Source organism: Bubalus bubalis, chromosome 9 (genome assembly GCF_019923935.1).
Source record: "Bubalus bubalis isolate 160015118507 breed Murrah chromosome 9, NDDB_SH_1, whole genome shotgun sequence".
Classification (NCBI taxonomy): domain Eukaryota; kingdom Metazoa; phylum Chordata; class Mammalia; order Artiodactyla; family Bovidae; genus Bubalus; species Bubalus bubalis.
Window position 1 is genome coordinate 108,644,802 of NC_059165.1, and position 22,599 is coordinate 108,667,400.

A 22,599-nucleotide genomic window follows, 5' to 3' on the forward strand; every position below is an offset into this window, starting at 1 on the left:
TGACCACTGGACCACCAAGGACGTCCCGGACATTTTTTCTCTTGAAACTTGCATTTCTTTTTTCTTTTTCTTTATCGAAGTATAGTTGATTTACAATGTTGTGCTAGTTTCAGGCACATAGCAGAGTGATTCAGCCATACACACATGTATATCTATTTTCTCTCAGATTCTTTTTTCCTTATAGGTTATTAAAACTATGCAGTGAATTCCCTTTCTGCTCTTATTAAAGGCAATTTATAAGGAATTCCCTGGTGGTCTAGTGAATGGGATTCTGCTGTTTCACTTCAGAGGACCCAGGTTCGATCCCTGGTAGAGGAAAAAATCCCACAAACCCCATGGTGCGTCCAAAACAAAAAGTTGATTGATACAAAAGAATATAGTAGCATTTATAAGATTATATGTGTTATATATATTTGATATTTTAATAAGTTATTATAGTAAATTAGTATACAGCAAACAACTGGGCCCATGCACCACGACTACTGAGCCTGCGCACCCTACCTGGCCTGTGTTTTCCCAGGTCAGTCCTTCGCACTCCGCATGTGCTGACTCCTGCAACTCCCCAGACGTAGGAAGTTCGCCTGCATAATTTGTGGTAGTAGGGGACTGTGTTCACGTTTTCCCCTGAAGAAAAAAAAAAGTACAGGTTTATTAGACTTGCCTCTCAGTGAGATGGAGGAGGCTTTTCTGCCTAAATTTGTTTACATAACTGTGGCTGAATATTACTTATTGACAAAATGACAGTTTTTAATTCTATTCCTATTTTTTTGTCTTTACAAATTTAAGTTCCAGAAATCCTTGTTTGCCTAAGCATAAAAGAAAGGAGGAAATTTAATTCTAGTAATGTTCAAGTTTTTGAAATTTGAATTGTATGCCTGAAATCACATAGTGATATGTATCATCAAAAATTAATTTGTTAATTAGACAACAACTTGGTTAGGTACACTGTCAGTTTTAATGAAAGCAGAAAATTAGAGACCATCTGACTTATAAAAGGATAATTTCATCATCATTCACTTTCTCACCAAGAAATGTAACAGAGGCTTTACCAAATCTTATCAATTGATTGTCGATTATACCTGTTATTCTTTCATTTAGAAGGATCTTGTATAACCTAATATACTCAAAATTGATTGGGAAAATAAAAATATTATTCACTTCAGTACACCTTTGGCAGTAGTTTTTGATAAATACTTTTATCCACTTCAGGTATGTTTTCATCAAAACCTTAGAACTGTGACTGTCGCTTGTTCACCGTTTGCCAGTGTCTACCAGGTAACCCAGTTGGCAGAATCAGTCTTCATTGTCTGGTTAATCAGCTTCCTGTCAGAAAAGGTTTGACTTCATTTTTCAAATACACATAATACCATACATCCCATGAGTACCATCTCACTTCTGAATTCTAAGGGAGAGAGTTAAACAGTGTGGAGCCTTGTCGTGAGTTTTGTTGTCCCATCAGACACTGTGCATTGCCTGCATGTGTCGTACTCATATTAAGCATTCTTTTGAAGCGCTGTATGTTATTGGTGAGTTGAGGATGGAAGAATGATGTTTCTATGATGAAAAATATCAGCACTCTGGCTGCCCACTCTGCCCAGTCTAATTCAGAGCGTCCCAACTCACAGGCTGAACTTTGGCAGGTTAAGTACTCAAGGCCCTTAAGTTAGTGAAGAACTACTGTGCCTAACAGAGCAGTGTAAGACACTGTGGTATTCAGTGAACTTTGGAGCAGCATCCATGTTGCTGGCCTGGTGGAGCAGCCTGTCATTGAGCTATTACAGCAATTGGCACCATGGAAATGAAGCCCATATGCAGCACTCCAAGATCCCTAAAATGCTTTGAATGCAGTTCTTTTAAAATAACCTAATTTCTCTAGATGTCTTTACATGTATGCCCTTCCTTAGTCACATAATGCCTGACACCTGCTCACCATTCAGAACTCTGCTCATGTGTCATCTCCTCTAGGACCTCTTCTCTGAGGCCTTTCTCTAGCCAGGCTGGGTACTTAACCTCTGCCAGAACAACCACACTGTACTTTAACTGGTGTGTTGGCTGCTCTCCATTAGACTGAGCAACCTGAGAGCAAGACCAATAACGTAGCACATACCTGCTACATACTTGGCAGTCAGCAAGCATTTGTTGAATAAATGTTAATGAGATTGTGGAAGGAGCTGTGAATTGGGAGTCAGAAGCTGTATGTTTTTAGGCTGGAGTCATGTCAGAGGTGGACTTAACAGAGGTGACCGTAGCCCCTGATTTATACTGCCATGTTCATTGTGGCCTTGTTCATAATAGCCGAGAGGTGGGAGCAATCTTAAGTTTCCATCAGCTGATGAATGGATGAAGAGAATGTGACATATACATACAGTGGACTATTATTCAGCCTTAAAAAAGGGGCAAATCTTGTCATATGTTGAAACGGATGAATCTTAAGGACATTGTGCTAAATGAAATAAACCCACAGTATTCAGATATCACAGATATCTGAGATATCTAAAATAGTTGAACTCTTAGAAAGTATAAAATGGTAGTTGCCAGGGGCTGGAGGGAAGGGGAGAATTATTTAATGGATGTACAGTTTCAGTTTTGCAAGATGAGAAGCACCAGAGATTTGTTGCACGGCAGTGTGCGTACAGTTAACACCGCTACTGCACTGCACACGTAAAAGAGCTCAAGATGGGAACGTTTATCATAAGGGTTTTGACCACCTTTTTTTCCTAAGTATAGTTGAGTTGCAATGCTGTGTTACTTGTTGCTGTATAGCAAGGTGACTCAGTTTTACATACACACACTTTTTCATATTCTTTTCCATTATGGTTTATCACAGGACATGGAGTGCAGCTACCTGTGCTATATAGCAGGACCCTGTCTATCCATTCTATATATTACCAGTTTGCATCTGCTAATCCCAAACTCCCAGTCCAGCCCTCTCCCATTCCTCACTGCCTTGGGAACCACCAGTCTATTGTCTGTGTCCCTGATTGTATTTTCATTTCATAGATAGGTTCATTTGTGACCACAGTATTTAAAAAGTATAATATACACAGTATTTTGTATATTAACTATAAAACAAAAACTATAATTTTCCAAGTCATACGCCTGGAAAATTTTTAGCAGTTATAAGGGTTTTATTTATTTATTTATTGGCCACGCCATGTGGCATGTGGGATCTTAGCTCTGTGACCAGGGATGAACCTGAGCCTCCTGCATGGGGAGTGTGGAGTCCTACCACTGGACAGGCGGGTGGACTGGATCCCACATGCTCCAACTAAGAGCCTTCGTGCCACGACTAAGACCTGGTGCAGCCAAAAGAAAGGCTAAGGCTTGTCAATGGTGCTAGAAAGACCAGAGTCATTTTAAAGTGTTAATAAACATTACTAAAGAAAGATATGATAGATGCTAAGATTTTCTGCCTAAATATAGTACAAGGAAGAACCTCATATGTATGTATCTCTAGTCCTATGTAGTATCTTTATTACCATATATGAATAAAGTCTGTTAATCTAAACAAAAATAAAGGTTGATGCTGTTAATGAGCACAATGCATGCAGGCGAGATAAAGCTGTTTATGGGCCAAGAGTCAAAAAACGTGCATGCAGTGAAAATTTTGCCCTAAAGTAATCTTGTGATTTTAGGCATGGCACTTACAGCTAATGCTGTAAAGAACAGTATTGCATAGGAACCTAGAATGTTAGGTCCATGAATCGAGGTAAAATTGGACATGGTCAAGCAGGAGATGGCAAGAATGAACATCACCATTTTAGGAATCAGTGAACTAAAATGGACGAGAACAGACATTTAATTCAGGTGGCCAGTGTATCTACTACTGTGGGTAGGAATCCCTTAGAAGAAATGGAGTAGCCCTCATAGTCAACCAAAAAGTTCAAAATGCAGTAGTTGGGTGCAATCTCAAAAAAAAAACAAAATAATCTCAGTTTGTTTGCAAGGCAAACCATTCAACATCGCAGTTATCCATGCCCCAACCAGTAATGCCAAAGAAGCTGAAGTTGAAAGGGTTCTGTGAAGACCTATAAGACCTTACAGAACTATAAGACCTATAGACCTTATAGAACATCCAAAAAGACATCCTTTTCATCACAGGGGACTGGAATGCGAAAGTAGGAAGTCAAGAGATACCTGAAGTAACAGGCAAGTTTGGCCTTGGAGTACAAAATGAAGCAGGGCAAAGGCTCACAGAATTTTGCCAAGAGAACACACTGGTCATAGCAAACACCTTCTTCCAACAACACAAGAGACAACTCTACGCATGGACATCACCCAGTGGTCAGTACTGAAATCAGATTGATTATATTATTTGCAGCCAGAGATGGAGAAGCTCTATACAGTCATCAAAAACAAGACTTGAAGCTGACTGTAGCTCAGATCATGAACTTCTTACTGCCAAATTCAGACTTAAAGAAAGTAGGGAAAACCAGTAGGCCATTCAGGTATGACCTAAATGAAATCCCTTATGATTATTTAGTGGAAGTGACAAATAGATTCAAGAGATTAGATCTGATAGAGTGCCTGAAGAACTATGGACAGAGGTAAGTAACACTGTACAGGAAGCGGTGACTGAAACCATCCTAAAGAAAAGTGCAAGAAGGCAAAATGGTTGTCTGAGAAGGCCTTACTAATAGCTGAGAAAAGAAGAGAGGAGAAAGAAGAAGTTATATACAACTGAATGTAGAGTTCCAGAGAACAGAAAGGCGAGGTAAGAAAGCCTTATGTGAACAGTGAGCCTTATGTGAACAGTGAGCCTTATGTGAACAGTGCAAAGAAATAGAGGAAAACAATGGAATGAGAAAGACCAGAGAGCACTTAAAGAAAATTGGAGATACCAAAGGAACATACCATGCAAAGATGGGCACAATAAAGGACAGAAATGGCAAGGACCTAACAGAAGCAGAAGAGATTAAGAAAAGGTGGCAGGAATACACAGAAGAACTGTACAAAAAAGATCTTAAGGAGCTGGATAGCCACAATGGTGTGGTCACTCAACTAGCACTGGACATCCTGGAGTGTGATAGGGTCAAGTAGGCCTTAGGTAGCATTACTATACAAACAAAAGTAGTGGAGATATGGAATTCCAGCTGAGCTATTTCAGTTCCTAAAAGAGGATGCTGTTAAAGTGCTACACTCAACATGTCAGCAAATTTGGAAAACTCGGCAGTGGCCACAGGACTAGAAAAGGTCAGTTTTCATTCCAGTCCCAAAGAAGGGCAATACCAAAGAATGTTCAAGCTACCACACAATTGTGTTCGTTTCACATGCCAGCAAGGTAATGCAAAATCCTTCAAGCTAGGCTTCAGCAGTACATGAACTGAGAACTTCCAGATGTACAAGCTGGATTTAGAAAAGGCAGAGGAGCCAGAGATCAAATTGCCAACATCTGTTGGATCATAGAAAAAGCAAAGGAATTCCAGAAAAACATCTGCTTCATTGACTTTGCTAAAGCATTTAACTGTGTGGGTCATAACAAACTGTGGAAAATTCTTAAAGAGATGGGACTACGAGACCACCTTACCTGTCTCCTGAGAAACCTGTATGCGGATCAAGAAGCAGCAATTAGAACTGGACAAAGAACAACAGGCTGGTTCAAAATTGAGAAGGGAGTTCATCAAGTATGCATATTGTCACCCTGCTTACTTCTGTGCAGAGTATGACATGCAAAATCTGGGCTGAATGAATCACAAGCTGGAATCAAGATTGCCAGGAGAAATATCAGCAACCTCAGATATACAGATGATATCAATATAATGGCAGAAGGTAAAGAGGAATGAAAGAGCCTCTTGATGAAGTGAAAGAGGAGAGTGAAAAAGCAGGCTTAAACTCAGCTTTCAAAAACTAATACCATGGCATCTGGTCCCACCACTGCATGGTAAATAGATGGGGAAAAAGTGGAAACAGTGACAGATTTTCTTTTCTTCGATTCCAAATCATTGCGGACACTGACTGCAGCCATGAAATTAAAAAAAACAACAACACTTGTTCCATGGAAGGAAAGCTATGACAAGCTAGACAGAATATTAAAAAGCAGAGACGTCACTTTGCCAACAGAAGTCGGTATAGTCAAAGCTATCAGTTTTTCAGTAGTCTTTTGTGGATGTGAGATTTGGACCATAAGAATTATAAGCACCAGAGCATTGATAATTGTGGTACTGGCGAAGACTCTTGAGAGTCTCTTGCACAGGAAGGAGATCAAACCAGTCATTCCTAAAGGAAATCAATCTTCAATATTCATTGGGCAGACTGATGCTGAAGCTTCAGTGCTTTGGCCACCTGATGCAAAGAGCCAACTTACTGAAAAAGACTGTGATGCTGGGAAAGATTGAGGGCAGGAGGAGAAGGGAGAGACAGAGAAATGAGATGGTTGGATGGCATCACTGACTCAATGGACATGAGTTTGAGCAAACTCCAGGAGTTAGTGAAGGACAGGGGAGCGTGGTGTGCTGCAGCCCATGGAGTGGCAGAGTCAGAGATGACTTAGCAACTGAACAACAACAATTGTGTGATTTTAGGCATGGCTTGCTTACTTACTTACTTTCTTACTTACTTACTTTCTGCTCCAACTTTTTTACCTTTCAAAGGTATTAAGGAAATACTCTAAGAGACCAGAAATTGTAAAATAAGTAGAAAAATTTTACCTCCAAAGGAGGGAAACTAGTCTAGCACAGTCTAGGCTCCGAGGCATGGATGTGAATGGTTCAGGGGAGGAAAAACTGGATGATCTTTTTAAAACCAGAAGACCACGAACCATCTTCTCCCTCATTGGGAAAGCAGAGTCTCTGAGTGTTGCTGATTGGCTAATGATACCAGGGCCTTTCCACTAAGAAAGCCGTAGGCTGGCTGCAGATGGTCTGCTGTGGAAGGGGCGGCTGTCCTGGGATTCCGCCCTCAGCCACCTCTGCTGCTTATACACAATGTGCCTGCTTTGGGATCATGGCGTCCAGTCAGGTCTGCTCTGATACAGGTGACCTAGCTGGTCATGTCAAGAGAATTTTGAAAGAACCAGACTCTTTTAAATTTATTGTCATTTAGTCCTCATAGGAGTCTCATAGGATAGATATTATATCCAGTTTTACATGTCAGGAAACTTAAGACTCATAGATTAACTTGCCAGGATTGCCAGCTCAGTGGTAGGACCAGAAATTCAGACCAAACTCCAGTACCAAAACTCTTTATCCTTCTGCTGTGCCATTTGGCTTCTGCAGATGAGATCCTGCATGAGAAGGAGTTTCATAAAAATTAGATTTTTTTTTAATTGGTTAATATTTAGTGTAGAACAATAATTTTTCAAAGATACTCTGGCAGAGGGTCATGTATATCAGAATTACAGTGGTCCCCACTTAACTGCACTTTTGCTTTTGACTGTTTGAGTTACCTGAGGTCAACTATTGTCTGAAAATATTAAATGGAAAATTCTAGAAATAAGTCATAAGTTTTCAATCATGTGCCATTCTGAGCAGTGTGTGAAATCTTGTGCTGCCTCGCTCTGTCTGCCTGGGGGTATGAATCATCCCTTTGTCTCACATATCTATGCTGTGTATAGACACACCGTGTAGTCACTTAGCCATCTGGGTTATCAGATTGATTGTCCTGGTATTTAAGTGTATATGTTCATCTGACTCTCATTTTACTTAACAATGGTCCCAAAACAGAAGAGTAGTGATGCAGGAAATCCAGAGCTGCCAAAGAGGAGGTGTGAAGTGCTTCCTCCAGTGAGACGGTCCAGAGCTCAGCACCTTCCCGGCCTCCGCATCCACCGGGGGCGTAGCCCCACGCAGCACTTGGGGCATGTTCACCTGTGCATCTTTTTTGTCTATAGATACCCTCCTTCTTCCACCTCTCCCTTGACTTTCATCCCTTATCACTGCTCCAATGAGTCACTCTTATTGATGGGACTGTGTCATATCTCTTAGTTGTGTGGGGATAGCTTAAATGTTTGGTTTCAGTTTTTCACTATTTGGGTCATATTATACACCTGCATCCTTGCCATAGCTTCAGAACAGGCAGAGTATACATCCCCATTCCTTAATTTGGAGCTTGGACTTATGAATTACTTTGGCCAATGAGATGTTATGAAACAGTAATTTTTTTTAATTCAGAAAACAAAAGCTGAGAAATATTACAAAATGTGAAATATATGTGTGAATTATACATATGAAGTATGAGTAATTTTCCCAAAATGTAAAGAAAAAAAAGAGAAAAAGCTAAAAATAGAGAAGAAAATTTGAGGACGAGTGTAGGAGATTGAACATCAGAAAAATAGAAATGACTGGAAGAAAGAAATGATTTAACTTGAGAATTGGAGGGCATGAGCGGACAGAGTAAAGGGGCACATTGTGCTCAGCACTGGGGAAGAAAACAGACCCGTGGCACTCATCCAGTTCCTCAACGCGAGTTTAAAGAGGAGAGCAGACTTCCAGCACGGGGAGGGTACCAGTCACATCTCAAGAATCAAGGCTATCTTTGGACTTCTTGGCAGCAACATAGGCATCAAGAAGGCAATAGTACGGTGCTGAAATTCTGCAGTAAAACGATTACCAACCTAGAATTATATAGGTAGCCAAAGTATACAGCAAGAATGAGTATAGAATAGTCATTTTCAGAAATCAGAGATCTAAAAAGTTTTAACTGTCACATACCTTTTCTTAAGAAGTTACTGTAAGAAATACTCCATCAAAATTGAAAGACTAAATCAAGGAACAGTGAAACATGAGACACAGAAAATAAGAGACCCAACAGAAAAAAATGGCAAGGTTTCACTTGGAGGAAGAAGAAACGTGATGCCAGCATGATAGCTCTGCGTCAGGCGTGACGGGCAGCCGAGCCACGCGGCTGGAGTGTGAGCCAGCGTGTGTCCTGAGGGCAGGGTGCCGAGGGCCTGGCCCAGGCCCTCAGCGGTGCCTGGCTCATCTTCATCATGTCTTCTATCCAAGCTCTGCCGAGGACACTCATGGACGTTTTCAACTTTTCCCTGAGAGCAGGGGGTAGGCCACATTGGACTCAGAGGCCGAAGTGCAGATCAGCCCACTCTCACAGACCAGACTTCTGCGGCATGTCCAGCGCCTGGCCCGCCCGCTGCTTGTCTTGCCAGGCTCCCAACTGTGGAAAGCCCTGTGTTTCCCAGGACTGGCTTGTGACCTTGCTTGCATCTTCCTCAGAGGGGGCCTTGTCAACTTCATGGAAGCGGAAGTCAAACCGTGGCCTGAGACTGCTCTGCTCTCCTCCTCCTGGAGCCTCCGTCCAGTGAGATCAGTGCTGCCCCCTCCTCGCATGGCTGGTGTTCGCTGGCCCTCCATTTCCAAGACGAGGTGCTATGTGCAGTGGGGATAGATTCCATGAGGGTGGTAGAGCTATTATTAAAAGCGATCAACACAAAATCAGGGTATTAATGATTTGTGGCAAGTGTTGAAGAGAAGAGAAATGGGCTTCTAAGGAGAACTTCTCCGACTTAATGTGCATATGAATCACTTGGAGATCCTGTTAAAACGCAGATTATAAGGCAGAGGAGGAAGCTGAGATTCAGCACTTTTTAAACCTTCCAGGTGATGCTCATTCTTTTGTGGGACAATACTTTGAGTGCCAGCTTTCTAAAGTGCTGGACTCTTGTTTCTTAGCTTGAGCAGTTGATACACAGTGTTCATTTTATTACTCTTCACATATGCATATATTGTGATACCTTTCACAACAAAAAGATTTTAATTGCAAAGGAAAAATGTAATAGAAGAAGGATGTATTGAGCAGAAATCCTGGAGATGTAAAACATGTCAAATTATAAAAGCCTTGACTATGTTATTATATTAGGGTTCACCAGAGAAACAGTGCCATTAGGAGACATATATATGGGGCCGGGGAGGGGGGCATTGATTGGTTTTATTGTAATGAATTGGCTCACACAGTGACAGAGGCGGACAAGTCCCAAGATCTGCGGTTGCCAAGCTGAAGACCCAGGAGAACAGTGCTATAGTTCCACAGTTTGGTATGCTCCAGACTCCGTGAAGAGCCGGGGTTTGAGGGCCCAGTGGAGGGGGGCCTCAGAATGACAGTAGTCAGTCCGCACAAGAGCTTGTCAGAGGAACACCAGACAGGTCCCCCAGAAGCTGAAGAGATGGAGTGTCTTATGTGAATGCACATCTCAAGAGACACCTGGAGCACTGGCACAGAATCCGGTGGACAAATGTGTGGAAAACCACAGACAAAGAGTGTAACCCTTTACACTGTTGTCCTAAATGTTTTTATTAGAAAGTCTAGTCATAGGTTGGATTCTGAGGTGTAGCTTGAGCGCATGTGTGCAGTCTGTTATGTGGAGAGTTGGGAATTACGTGTGCTCTGTGCCTGTGTGGCCCCAGCCTATAGCAGGGAGCTGCGACGCTGCAGGTGGGTGTTCGAGGCTCGTTCCCCAGTGTTCTCTGTTGTGTCTTCTAGACGTGAGCAGTTGCGATGTGAGCAGCTGTCACTCTCGTGGTCATTCCACACACACACTCTTCTGCCATTGCTTTTGAGTTACAATTACCGCTGATCTTCCTCTTGCTGTCTTTACCCTTTCTGAGCCTTAGTTTCCTTCCGTGTAAAATGGTGATAACAGCTGCTTTGCAGAGTTACTCTGCCTAGCATAGAATATATACTTAATAAATGACAACTGTTCCTGCTTTACGAGATTTCTTTTCATATTTGTATTTTTTAAATTTTCACTTATTCCTTGCTGTGCTGGGTCTTTGTTGCTGTGCTCAGGTTTTCTCTAGCTGCAGTGGGGCGGGGGCGCTGCTCTCTAGTTGGGGGCACAGGCTTCTCATTGCGGTGGCTTCTCTCGTTGCCGAGCACAGGCTCTAGGTGCGAGGGTTCAGTAGTTGCGGTACATGGGCTCAGTAGTTCGGGCACACAGGCTTAGGTGCCCTGAGGTGTGTGGGATCTTCCCAGACCAGTGTCTCCTGCATCAGCAGGTGGATTCTTAATCACAGGACCACCAGGGAAGTCCAGGGGATTTCTTTTTAAATGTTTGTTTTTATTTTGTTGTTTTTGATCTCCTGCTGACCTTTGTTCATCAAATGAAGTATGAACTGGTTTGGCAAACTTGGCAATCTGAACCACCAGGCAGAATTTAGAGATCTGTGTACTGATCAGCGTTAATGACTCAAGTCCCAATCTAGTGCTGAAAAGACAGAGTTGAATGAGGGAGTGACCCTTCCTTTGGGACTAACAGAGACGGGCCATCCCTGTGCTGTGTTACATGTGCCACATTGGAGGATAACGTGAAAAGCCAGTGGGAAACTCTGCAGTCGCCTCTGGGAATTGAGGAAGGCTTTAATGTGGGCACTGGGTGCTCTTTACTGTGGAGTGCCGAGGAGTGCCCACATAGCTCACTGTGTTCCTGGGACATCCACTTCTCTGCCTGCTCACCTCCATCCTTAGGACCCGTGGCCTCTCCCCATCAGAGGCCTGGGAGTCCCTCAGAACAGCGCCACTGAACCTGACCTCTACTGCCACCGTCATTTCTTACTCTGCTCTACCCACACACGAGCCTGCCAGGTACACACTTTTCCCAAAGACCTTTGGGCAAAACCCTATCAGCAAACCTGCTAGTTCCACCTTCAACATACGTCCAGAATTGGCCACAGCTCTCCACTTCTGCTACTGTCACCCCGATCTAGGCCACTGTTTCTTTCTTTAGAAGAAAAAAAGTATTGTTTCGGCTGTGCTGCCTCTCCGCTGCTGCACAGGCTTTTTTCCAGTTTTGGTGCGAGGGGGCTGCTCGAGTTGCGGCCTCTGGGCTTCTCAGTGCAGTGGCTGCTTGTGTGCAGAGCACGGGCTCTAGGGCATGGGCTCAGCAGTTGCAGCCCTTGGGTTTCAGGGCTCGGGCTCCAGAGCTGTGGCTCACAACCTGAGTTGCTCCATGGCATGTGGGATCTTCCTGGACCAGGGATTAAACCCATGTCTCCTGCATTGGCACAGGGATTCTTTACCACTGGTCCGCCCCTAGTCCATTGTTTCTTTTCCCTGGATCATGGCCTCCTGACCATTCTTCCTGTTTTCCTGTTCTTCCTGTGGTCTCTGTCCAGCAGCCAGCACAATTCTGTTCTGCTGGACCCTGCCACAGGTTTTCCATCTCGCCAGCCTTTAACCAGAGCCCACAGACCCTGTGCAGTGTGGTACCCCTGTCCTTCTTGCCCCCTACTCCTCCTCGGTCCTTTCTGGCACCATCTCTCCATGCTTCCCATCACCACCACTAGGCACACTCCCACTCAGCCTCTGAATCACTCTTCCAGGAGACGGCACTGCTCATTCACTCATCTCTCACAGATTCGAGTTCAGAATTCTCAACACTCAGTGAGGCCTTTACTGAGCAGACTTAAAAAATCATAACCCCCCCCCCCCCCAAAAAAAAAACCAAAAACATAAGCCCCACAAAACTCCCTTTCTATGCTTTATTTCCTTGGGAGTACAAGTTGATTAAAATTTTGACTCTAGGAAAGCAAGGGATTTGTCTGTTTTGTTCCCTGCTATATCGCCAAGGCCCAGGCAGTGGCTGGCTTGGCAAGCGCTCAGTAGATTCTGGTTGAATACTCTGAATGAGACGAGAAGGAAGTTGGGAGAAACTGAGAAGGGGCAAAGTTGAGGCTTCCTAGCCAGTTAGCTGCCCATGCAGAGTCATTACAGGGCCTGGTGTGTTGAAGTTCAGCTTGCCTGACACAGGAAGGCAGGCTGTGAGAAGGAGCCTTGTGTGCAGCAAGGGGCCTGCTGGCAGAAAGAGGCAGCAGGTTTAGGAGCCCTCCCTTGTCTTAGTGTTGTCCTGGAAACTTAGCTTCAGCGCTGGTTTCTAGAGCTGTGCCGTCCTGCTGTGCCTCCATAGCCACCAGCCATGGAGGACTGTTAAATCTTTGAAGTTTGTCTGGTGGTTTAGTCGGTAAGTCGTGTCAGATTCTTGCAACCTCATGGACTGTAGCCCACCAGGTGCGTCTGTCCATGGGATTTTCCAGGCAAGAATCATCACTTCAGTTCATCGCTTAGTCGTGTCTGACTCTCTGCAACCCCATGGACTGCAGCATGCCAGGCTTCCCTGTCCATCACCAGCTCCCAGTGTTTCCTCAAACTATGTCCATCAAATCAGTGATACCATCCAACCATCTCATCCTCTGTTGTCCCCTTCTCCTCCTGCCTTCAATCTTTCCCAGCATTGGGGTCTTTTCCAATGAGTCAGCTCTTCACATCAGGTGGCCAAAGTATTGGAATTTTAGCTTCAGCATCAGTCCTTCCAGTGAATATTCAGGACTGATTTCCTTTAGGATGAACTGGCTGGATCTCCTTGCAGTCCAAGGGACTCGCAAGAGTCTTCTCCAACACCACAGTTCAAAATCATCAATTCTTTGGTGCTCAGCTTTCTTTAAGGCCCAACTCTCACATCGATACCTGACTACTGGAAAAACCATAGCTCTGACTAGATGGACCTTTGTCAGCAAAGTAGTGTCTTTGCTTTTTAATATGTTGTCTAGGTTGGTCTTCGGAGAAGGCAATGGCACCCCACTCCAGTACTCTTGCCTGGAAAATCCCATGGGCGGAGGAGCCTGATAGGCTGCAGTCCATGGGGTCACTAAGAGTCGGACACGACTGAGCGACTTCACTTTCACTTTTCACTTTCATGCATTGGAGAAGGAAATGGCAACCCACTCCAGCGTTGTTGCCTGGAGAATCCCAGGGATGGGGGAGCCTGGTGGGCTGCCTTCTCTGGGGTCGCACAGAGTCAGACACGACTGAAGGGACTTAGCAGCAGTAGCAGCAGCAGGTTGGTCTTTATATGCAGAGTACATCATGAGAAACGCTGGACTGGAAGAAACACAAGCTGGAATCAAGATTGCCAGGAGAAATATCAATAACCTCAGATATGCAGACGACACCACCCTTATGGCAGAAAGTGAAGAGGAACTAAAAAGCCTCTTGATGAAAGTGAAAGTGGAGAGTGAAAAAGTTGGCTTAAAGCTCAACATTCAGAAAACTAAGATCATGGCATCCGGTCCCATCACTTCATGGGAAATAGATGGGGAAACAGTGGAAACAGTGTCAGACTTGATTTTTTGGGGCTCCGGAATCACTGCGGATGGTGACTGCAGCCATGAGATTAAAAGATGCTTACTCCTTGGAAGGAAAGTTATGACCAACCTAGATAGCATATTCAAAAGCAGAGACATTACTTTGCCAACAGAGGTCTGTTTAGTCAAGGCTATGGTTTTTCCTGTGGTTATGTATGGATGTGAGAGTTGGACCATAAAGAAAGCTGAGCACCAAAGAATTGATGCTTTTGAACTGTGGTGTTGGAGAAGACTCTTGAGAGTCCCTTGGACTGCAAGGAGATCCAACCAGTCCATTCTGAAGGAGATCAGCCCTGGGATTTCTTTGGAAGGAATGATGCTAAAGCTGAAACTCCAGTACTTTGGCCACCTCATGCGAAGAGTTGACTCATTGGAAAAGACTCTGATGCTGGGAGGGATTGGGGGCAGGAGGAGAAGGGGACGACAGAGGATGAGATGGCTGGATGGCATCACTGACTCGATGGACGTGAGTCTCAGTGAACTCCGGGAGATGATGATGGACAGGGAGGCCTGGCGTGCTGCAATTCATGGGGTGCCAAAGAGTCGGACACGACTGAGCGACTGAACTGAACTGAACTGAGGTTGGTCTTAGCTTTTCTTCCAAGGATCAAGTGTCTTTTAATTTCATGGCTGCAGTCACCATCTGCAGGGATTTTGGAGCCCAAGAAAATAAAGTTTCTCACTGTTTCCACTGTTTCCCTATCTATTTGTCATGAAGTGATGGGACCGGATGCCATGATCTTAGTTTTCTGAATGTTGAGTTTTAAGCCAACTTTTTCACTCCCCTCTTTCACTTTCATCAAGAGGCTCTTTAGTTCCTCTTCACTTTCTGCCATAAGGGTGGTGTCATCTGTGTATGTGAGGTTATTGATATTTTTCCTGGCAGTCTTGATTCCAGCTTGTGCTTCATCCAGCCTGGCATTTTGCATGGTGTACTCTGCATGTAAGTTAAATAAGCAGGGTGACAATATACAGCCTTGACGTACTCCTTTTATCAATTTGGAACCAGTCTGTTGTTCCTTGTCCGGTTCTAACTGTTGCTTTTTGACCTGCTTACAGATTTCTCAAGAGACAGGTAAGGTGGTAAGGTGGTCTGGTATTCCCATCTCTTGAAGAATTTTCCACAGTTTGTTGTGATCCACAGAGTCAAAGCCTTTGGTATATAATCAGTAAAGCAGAAGTAGATGTTTGTCTGGAACTGTCTTGCCTTTTTGATGATCCAGTGGATGTTGGCAATTTGATCTCTGGTTCCTCTGCCTTTTCTAAAACCAGCTTGAACATCTGGAAGTTTACGGTTCATGTACTGGTGAAGCCTGGCTTGGAGAATTTTGAGCATGACTTTACTAGCGTGTGAGTTGAGTGCAATTGTGTGGTAGTTTGAGCATTCTTTGGCATTGCCCTTCTTTGGTATTGGAATGAAAATTGACCTTTTCCAGTCCTGTGGCCACTGCTGAGTTTTCCAGATTTGCTGGCATATTGAATGCAGCACTTTAACAGCACTTTAACATTTAACAAGAATGGATTGCCATTTCCTTCTCCAGGGGATCTTCCTGACCGAGGGATTGAACTGCATTACAGGCAGATTCTTTACCGACTGTGTGTCTAGTCCAAATTAAATTTTGCCAAAACTATAAAATTCATAACTGGATTTTAAAAACTGATTACCAAAAAAAGAATGCAAAATGTTTTCTAAAAATAATTCTTATTTATTTTTGACTTCACTGGGTTGTCACTGATGCCCATGGGCTTTCTCCAGTTGTGGCGAGTGGGGCCTAGTCTTACTATGGAGCTCAGGGTCTAGGCTCACAGGCTTCAGGAGTTGTGGTATGTGGGCTTAGTTGCCCCTCGTCATGTGGTATCCTCCTCGACCAGGGGTTGAACCCAAGTCCCCTGCATTGCAAGCAGATTCGCAGCCACTGGACCCCCCGCAAAGTCCCACAAATTTTTTTTTTTTTTTTAATTTGTTTTTCAGTGAAGGATAATTGCTTGACAGAATTTTGTTGTTTTCTGTCAAACCTCAACAGGAATCAGTCATAGGTATACAGCTAGCCCCTCCCCTTTGAACCTCCCTCCCATCTCCCTTCCCATCCCACCCATCTAGGTTGATACAGTGCCCTGTTTGAGTTTTCTGAGCCATACAGCAAATTCCTGTTGGCTATCTATTTTACATATGGTAATGTAAGTTTCCCTGTTAACTCTTTCCATGCGTCTCACCCTCTCCTCCCCTTTCCCCATGTCTACAAGTCTGTTCTCGATGTCTGTTTCTCCATTACTGCCCTTAAGTAAATTCTTCAGGACCATTTTTCTAGATTCCATATGTATGCATTAAAATTTATCTTTCTTTTTCTGACTTACTTCATTCACTCTGTATAATAGGTTCTAGGTTCATCCACCTCATTAGAACTGACTCAAAGGCATTCCTTTTTATGGCTGAGTAATATTTCATTGTGTATATGTACCACAACTTCTTTATCTATTCATGTGCTGATGGACATCTAGTCGCTTCCATGTTCTAGCTACTGTAAATACTGTTGCAGTGAACAATGGGATACATGTGTCTTTTTCAATTTTGGTTTCCTCAGGGTATATGCCTAGGGTTGGGATTGCTCGGTCATATGGTGATTTTACTCCTAGTTTTTTAAGGAATCTCCATACTGTCTTCCATAGTGGCTGTATCAGTTTACATTCCCACCCACAGTGCAAGAGCATTCCCTTTTCTCCACACCCTCTTTTTGATGATGGCCATTCTGATTGGAGTGAGGTGATACCTTATTGTAGTTTAGATTTGCATTTCTCTAATAATGAGCGATGTTGAGCATCTTTTCATGTGTTTGTTGGCCATCTGTTTGTCTTCTTTGGTGAAATGTCTGTTTAGGTCTTTTTCCCACTCTTTGACTGGGTTGTTTGTTTTCCTGGTACTGAGTTGTATGAGCTGCCTGTATATTTTGGAAATTAATCCTTTGTCAGTTGTGTCATTTGCTTTTATTTTCTCCCATTCTGAGGGTTGTTTTCACCTTGCTTAGTGTTTCCTTTGCTGTGCAAAAGCTGTTAAGTTTAATCAGGTCCCACTTGTTTACTTTTGTTTTTATTTCTGTTACTCTAGGAAGTGGGTCTAGAGGATCTTGGTTTGATTTATGTCATCGAGTGTCCTGCCTATGTTTTCTTCTAAGAGTTTTATAGTTTTGGGTCTTACATTTAGGTCTTTAATCCATTTTGAGTCTATCTTTGTGAATGGTGTTAGGAAGCATTCTGATTTCATTCTTGTACATGTAGCTGTCCAGTTTTCCCAGCACCATTTGTTGAAGAGGCTGTCTTTGCCCCATTGTATATTCTTGCCGCCTTTGTCAAAAATAAGGTACCCATAGGTGCGTGGGTTTATTTCTGGGCTTTCTGTCTTGTTCCATTGGTCTATATTTCTGTTTTTGGGTCAGTACCATACTGTCTTGATGACTGTAGCTTTGTAGTATAATCTGAAGTCATTCCAGCTCCATTCTTCTTTCTCAAGATTGCTTTGGCTATTCAGGGTCTTTTATGTTTCCATATGAATTGTGAAATTTTTTGTTCTAGTTCTGTGAAAAATGCCATTGCTAATTTGATAGGGATCGCATTGACTCTGTAGATTGCATTTGGTAGTATAGTCATTTTTACAATACTGATTCTTCCTACCCAGGAACATGGCATATCTCTCTATCTGTTTATGTCATCTTTTATTTCTTTCATCGGTGTCATAATTTTCTGTGTACAGTTCTTTTGTCTCCTTAGGTAAGTTTATTCCTAGATGTTTAATTCTTTTTGTTGTAATGGTGAATGGGATTGATTCCTTAATTGCTCTTTCTGATTTTTCATTGTTAGTATATAGAAATGCAAGTGATTTCTGTGTATTGATTTTGTATCCTGCAACTTTGCTAAATTCACTGATTAGCTATAGTAACTTTCTGATACTATCTTTAGGGTTCTCTATGTACAGTATCATGTCATCTGCAAACAGTGAGAGCTTTACTTCTTTTCTGATGGATTCCTTTTATTTCTTTTTCTTCTCTGATTGCTGTAGCTAGGACTTCCAGAACTTTGTTGAATAATAGTGGTGAAAGTGGACACCCTTGTCTTGTTCCTGATCTTGGGAGGAATGCTTTCAGTTTTTCACCATTGAGAATAATGTTTGCTGTAGGCTTATCATATGTGGCCTTTACTGTGTTGAGGTAGGTTCCTTCTATGCCCATTTTTTGAAGAGTTTTAATCATAAATGGATGCTGAATTTTGCCATAGGCTTTTTCTGCTTCTATTGAGATTATCATGCGGTTTTTATCTTTCAATTTGTTAGTATGGTGTATCACATTGATTTGCGTATATTGAAAAATCCTTGCATTCCTGGAGTAAACCCAACTTGATCATGGTGTATGAGCTTTTTGATGTGTTGCTGAATTCTGTTTGCTAAAATTTTGTTGAGGATTTTTGCATCTATCTTCATCAGTGATATTGGCCTTTAGTTTTCTTTTTGTGTGTTGTCTTTGTCTGGTTTTGGTATCAGGGTGATGGTGGCCTCGTAGAATGAGTTTGGAAGTGTTCCTTCCTCTGCAATTTTTGGAGAGTTTTAGAAGGATAGGCCTTAGCTCTTCTCTAAATGTTTGATAGAATTCTCCTGTGAAGCCATCTCATCCTGGGCTTTTGTGTTTTGGGAGATTTTTGATCACAGCTTCAATTTCAGTGCTTGTAATTGGGTTGTTCATAATTCATATTTCTTCTTGGCTCAGTCTTGGAACATTGAGCTTTTCTAAGAATCTGTCCATTTCTTCCAGGTTATCCATTTTATTGCCATATAGTTGTTCCTAATAGTCTCTTATAATCCTTTGTATTTCTGCATTGTCTGTTGTAACGTTTCCTTTTTCATTTATAATTTTGTTGATTTGATTCTTCTGTCTTTTTTTCTTGATGAGTCTGGTGAAAGGTTTGTCAATTTTGTTTATCTTCTTAAAGAACCAGCTTTTAGTTTTATTATTTTTTTTACTATTATTTCTTTCATTTCTTTTTCATTTATTTCTGCTTGAATCTTTATGATTTCTTTCCTTCTACTAATTTTGGGGCTTTTTGTTCTTCTTTTTCCAGTTGTTTTAGGTGTAAAGTTAGATTGTCTGTTCAATGTTTTTCTGGTTTCTCGAGGTAGGATTGTATTGCTATAAACTTCCCTCTTAGAACTGTTTTTGCTGCATCCCATAGGTTTTGAGTTGTGTTTTTCATTGTTGTTTGCTTCTTGAAAGTTTTTAATCTCCCTTCTGAACATACGGTTTAGTCTCCATGTGCTTGTGTTTCTTACAGTGTTTTTCTTGTAATTGATATCTCGTCTCATAGCGCTGTGGTCAGAGAAGATGCTTGATATGATTACAGTTTTCTTAAATTTACTGGGGTTTGATTTGTGACCCAAGATGGGGTCTATTCTGTAGAATGTTCCATGTGCACTTGAAGATGTATTCTGCATTTGGATGGAATGTCCTGAAGATATCACTGAGATCCATTTCATCTAGTGTATCTTTTAAGACTTGCGTTTCCTTATTAATTTTCTGTTTTGATGATTTGTCCATTGGTGTGAGTGAGGTGTTAAAGTCTCCTACTGTTATTGTGTTACTGTCAGTTTCTCCTTTTATACCTGTTAGTGTTTGTCTTGGAGAAGGCAGTGGCACCCCACTCCAGTACTCTTGCCTGGAAAATCCCATGGACAGAGGAGCCTGGTGGGCTGCAGTCCATGGGGTCGCTAAGAGTCGGACTTGACTGAGCGACTTCACTTTCACTTTTCACTTTTACGCATTGGAGAAGGAGGTGGCAACCCACTCCAGTGTTCTTGCCTGAAGAATCCCAGGGATGGGGGAGCGTGGTGGGCTGCCGTCTATGGGGTCGCACAGAGTCAGACACGACTGAAGCGACTTAGCAGCAGCAGCAGCAGTGTTTGTCTTGTGTATTGAGGTGCTCCTATGTTGGGTGCATAGATAGTTACAATTGTATGTCTTCCTCTTGGATTGATCCCTTGATCATTATGTAGTGTCCTTCCTTATCTCTTGTAATCTTCTTTATTTTAAGATCTATTTTGTCTGATATGAGGATTGCTGCTTAGATTTCTTTTGCTTCCCATTTGCATGGAATACATTTTTCCATCTTTTCACTTTCAGTCTATATGTGTCTTTAGGTCTGAAGTGGGTTTCTTGTAGATAGCATATATATGGGTCTTGTTTTTGTATCCATTCAGCCAGTCTGTTTTTTGGTTGGAGCATTTAATCCATTTACATTTAAAGTAATTATTGATATATATGTTCCTATCGCCATTTTCTTAATTGTTTAGAGTTGATTTTGTAGATCTTTTTCCTTCTCTTGTATTTCTTGACCATATAAGTCCCTTTAACATTTGTTGTGAGGCTGGTTTGGTGGTACTGAATTCTCTTAACTTTTGCTTGTCTGAAAAGCTTTTTATTTCTCCATCAGTTTTGAATGAGATCCTTGCTGGGTACAATAATCTTGGTTGTAGATTTTTCCCTTTCAGTACTTTGAATGTATCCTGCCATTCCCTTCTGGCCTGCAGTTTCTCCTGAAAGATCAGCTGTTAAGCATATGGGGTTTCCCTTGTATGTTACTTGTTGCTTCTCCCTTGCTGCCTTTAATATTCTTTCTTTATATTTAGTCTTTGTTAGTTTGATTAGAATGTGTCTTGGCATGTTTCTCCTTGGGTTTATCCTGTATGGGACTCTTTCTGCCTCTTGGACTTGATTGGTAATTTCCTTCGCCATGTTGGGGAAATTTTCAACTACAATCTCTTCAAAGATTTTGTCATACCCTTTCTTTTTCTTCTGTTCTTAACTGGGACCCCTGAAACTCAAATGTTGGTGTGTTTGATATTGTCCAGAGGTCTCTGTGACTGTCCTCAGTTTCTTTTTACTTTATTCTGCTCTTCAGAAGTTATTTCCACCATTTTATCTTCCAGCTCACTGATTCGTTCTTCTGCTTCAGATATTCTGCTATTGATTCTTCCAGAGTATGTTTAATTTCAGTAATTGTGTTGTTTGTCTCTGTATGTTTATTCTTTAATTCTTCTAGGTCTTTGTTAAATCTTGCATTTTCTTCATTTTGCTTTCAAGGTTTTTTATCATCTTTACTATTATTATTCTGAGTTCTTTTTCAGGTAGTTTGCCTGTATCTTCTTCATCTATTTGGACTTCTGTGTTTCTGATTTGTTCCTTCATTTGTGTAATATTTCTCTGCCTTTCATTATGTTTTTTTTTTTTTTTTTTAACTTATTGTGTTTGAGGTCTCCTTTTCCCAGGCTTCAAGGTTGAATTCTTTCTTCCTTTTGGTTTCTGCCCTCCTAAGGTTGATCCAGTGGTTATTGTAAGCTTCATATAGGTTGAGATTTCTGCTGAGTTTTTTGTTTTTCCTCTGATGGGCAAGGCTGAGTGAGTTGGTAATCTAATCTGCTGATGATTAGGTTTGTATTTTTGTTTTGTTTGTTGTTTAGATGAGGCTTCCTGCACAGGGTGCTACTGGTGGTTGGGTGATGCTGGGTCTTGTATTCAAGTGGTTTCCTTTGTGTGGGTTCTCACTATTTGATACCGCCTAGGGTTAGTTCTCTGATGTCTAGGGCTTGGAGTCAGTGCTCCCATTCCAAAGGCTCAGGGCTTGATATCTGGTAGGAATGAAGATTCCACAAGTGCTTTGTTATGGCATTGAGATTAAAACATATACCCCAAAATGAGAAACCAAAGATGAACCCCAGACAAATGGCAGTTACAAAATCAGGGAAATAATAATTAATGGAATATACACATATACATATACACCCATAAGCAAAGTCAAAATAGTCTAACAAAAATAAAGTACAATAGATTGACCCAGTGAACAAAGGAAATAAAAAATTATGTTTACCAGTTAAGAACAAAACTAAGGCACAAACCAGAAAACAAAACTAAAGCAAGGTGCCAAGTGGGGAGTAAAGCAATGAAAACAGAACTAACAAATATGTTGAGAGGAAAGGAAAGAAAGAAAAGAAAGCAAGAATAGGTATGCAAAGTTACATAGAGGTAGATGAGGAAGATTTATATACATTAAAGATTAACTGCAAGGGGAAAAGAACAGTAGGAAAGGCAAACAAAGGAATAAATGTAGAAAAAGTATAATAGGTTTTAAAAGATTAAAAATTAAAATTATAAAAAAGAGAAAAGCAAAAATTAAAAAAGGTAAACTCTACAGAACTGCCAAAGCCCAACATAGAGGCAGAGGTTTATAACCACATTAAAAAGTGTGACTGAATATACACATATACATATCCACCCATAAGCAAAATCAAAACAGTCCAACAGAAATAAAGTACAATAGATTGACCTGGCAAACAAAGAAAACTGAAAATTATATCTACCAGTTAAGAACAAAACTAAAGCACAAAGTAGAAAACAAACCTGAAGCCAATTGGGGAATAAAACAATGAAAATAAAACTAACAAATATGTTGAGAGGAGAGGAAAGAAAGAAAAGAGCGA

General features: G+C 41.8%; 1 protein-coding gene and 1 pseudogene across 2 annotated transcripts in view; both read left to right on the forward strand.

Annotated features, from left to right (window-relative positions):
- Positions 1 to 22,599, forward strand: part of MAML1 (mastermind like transcriptional coactivator 1) — a 64,239-nt gene that overhangs the window by 6,573 nt on the left and 35,067 nt on the right. The window lies entirely within an intron of this gene.
- Positions 494 to 627, forward strand: LOC112587192 (annotated as a pseudogene).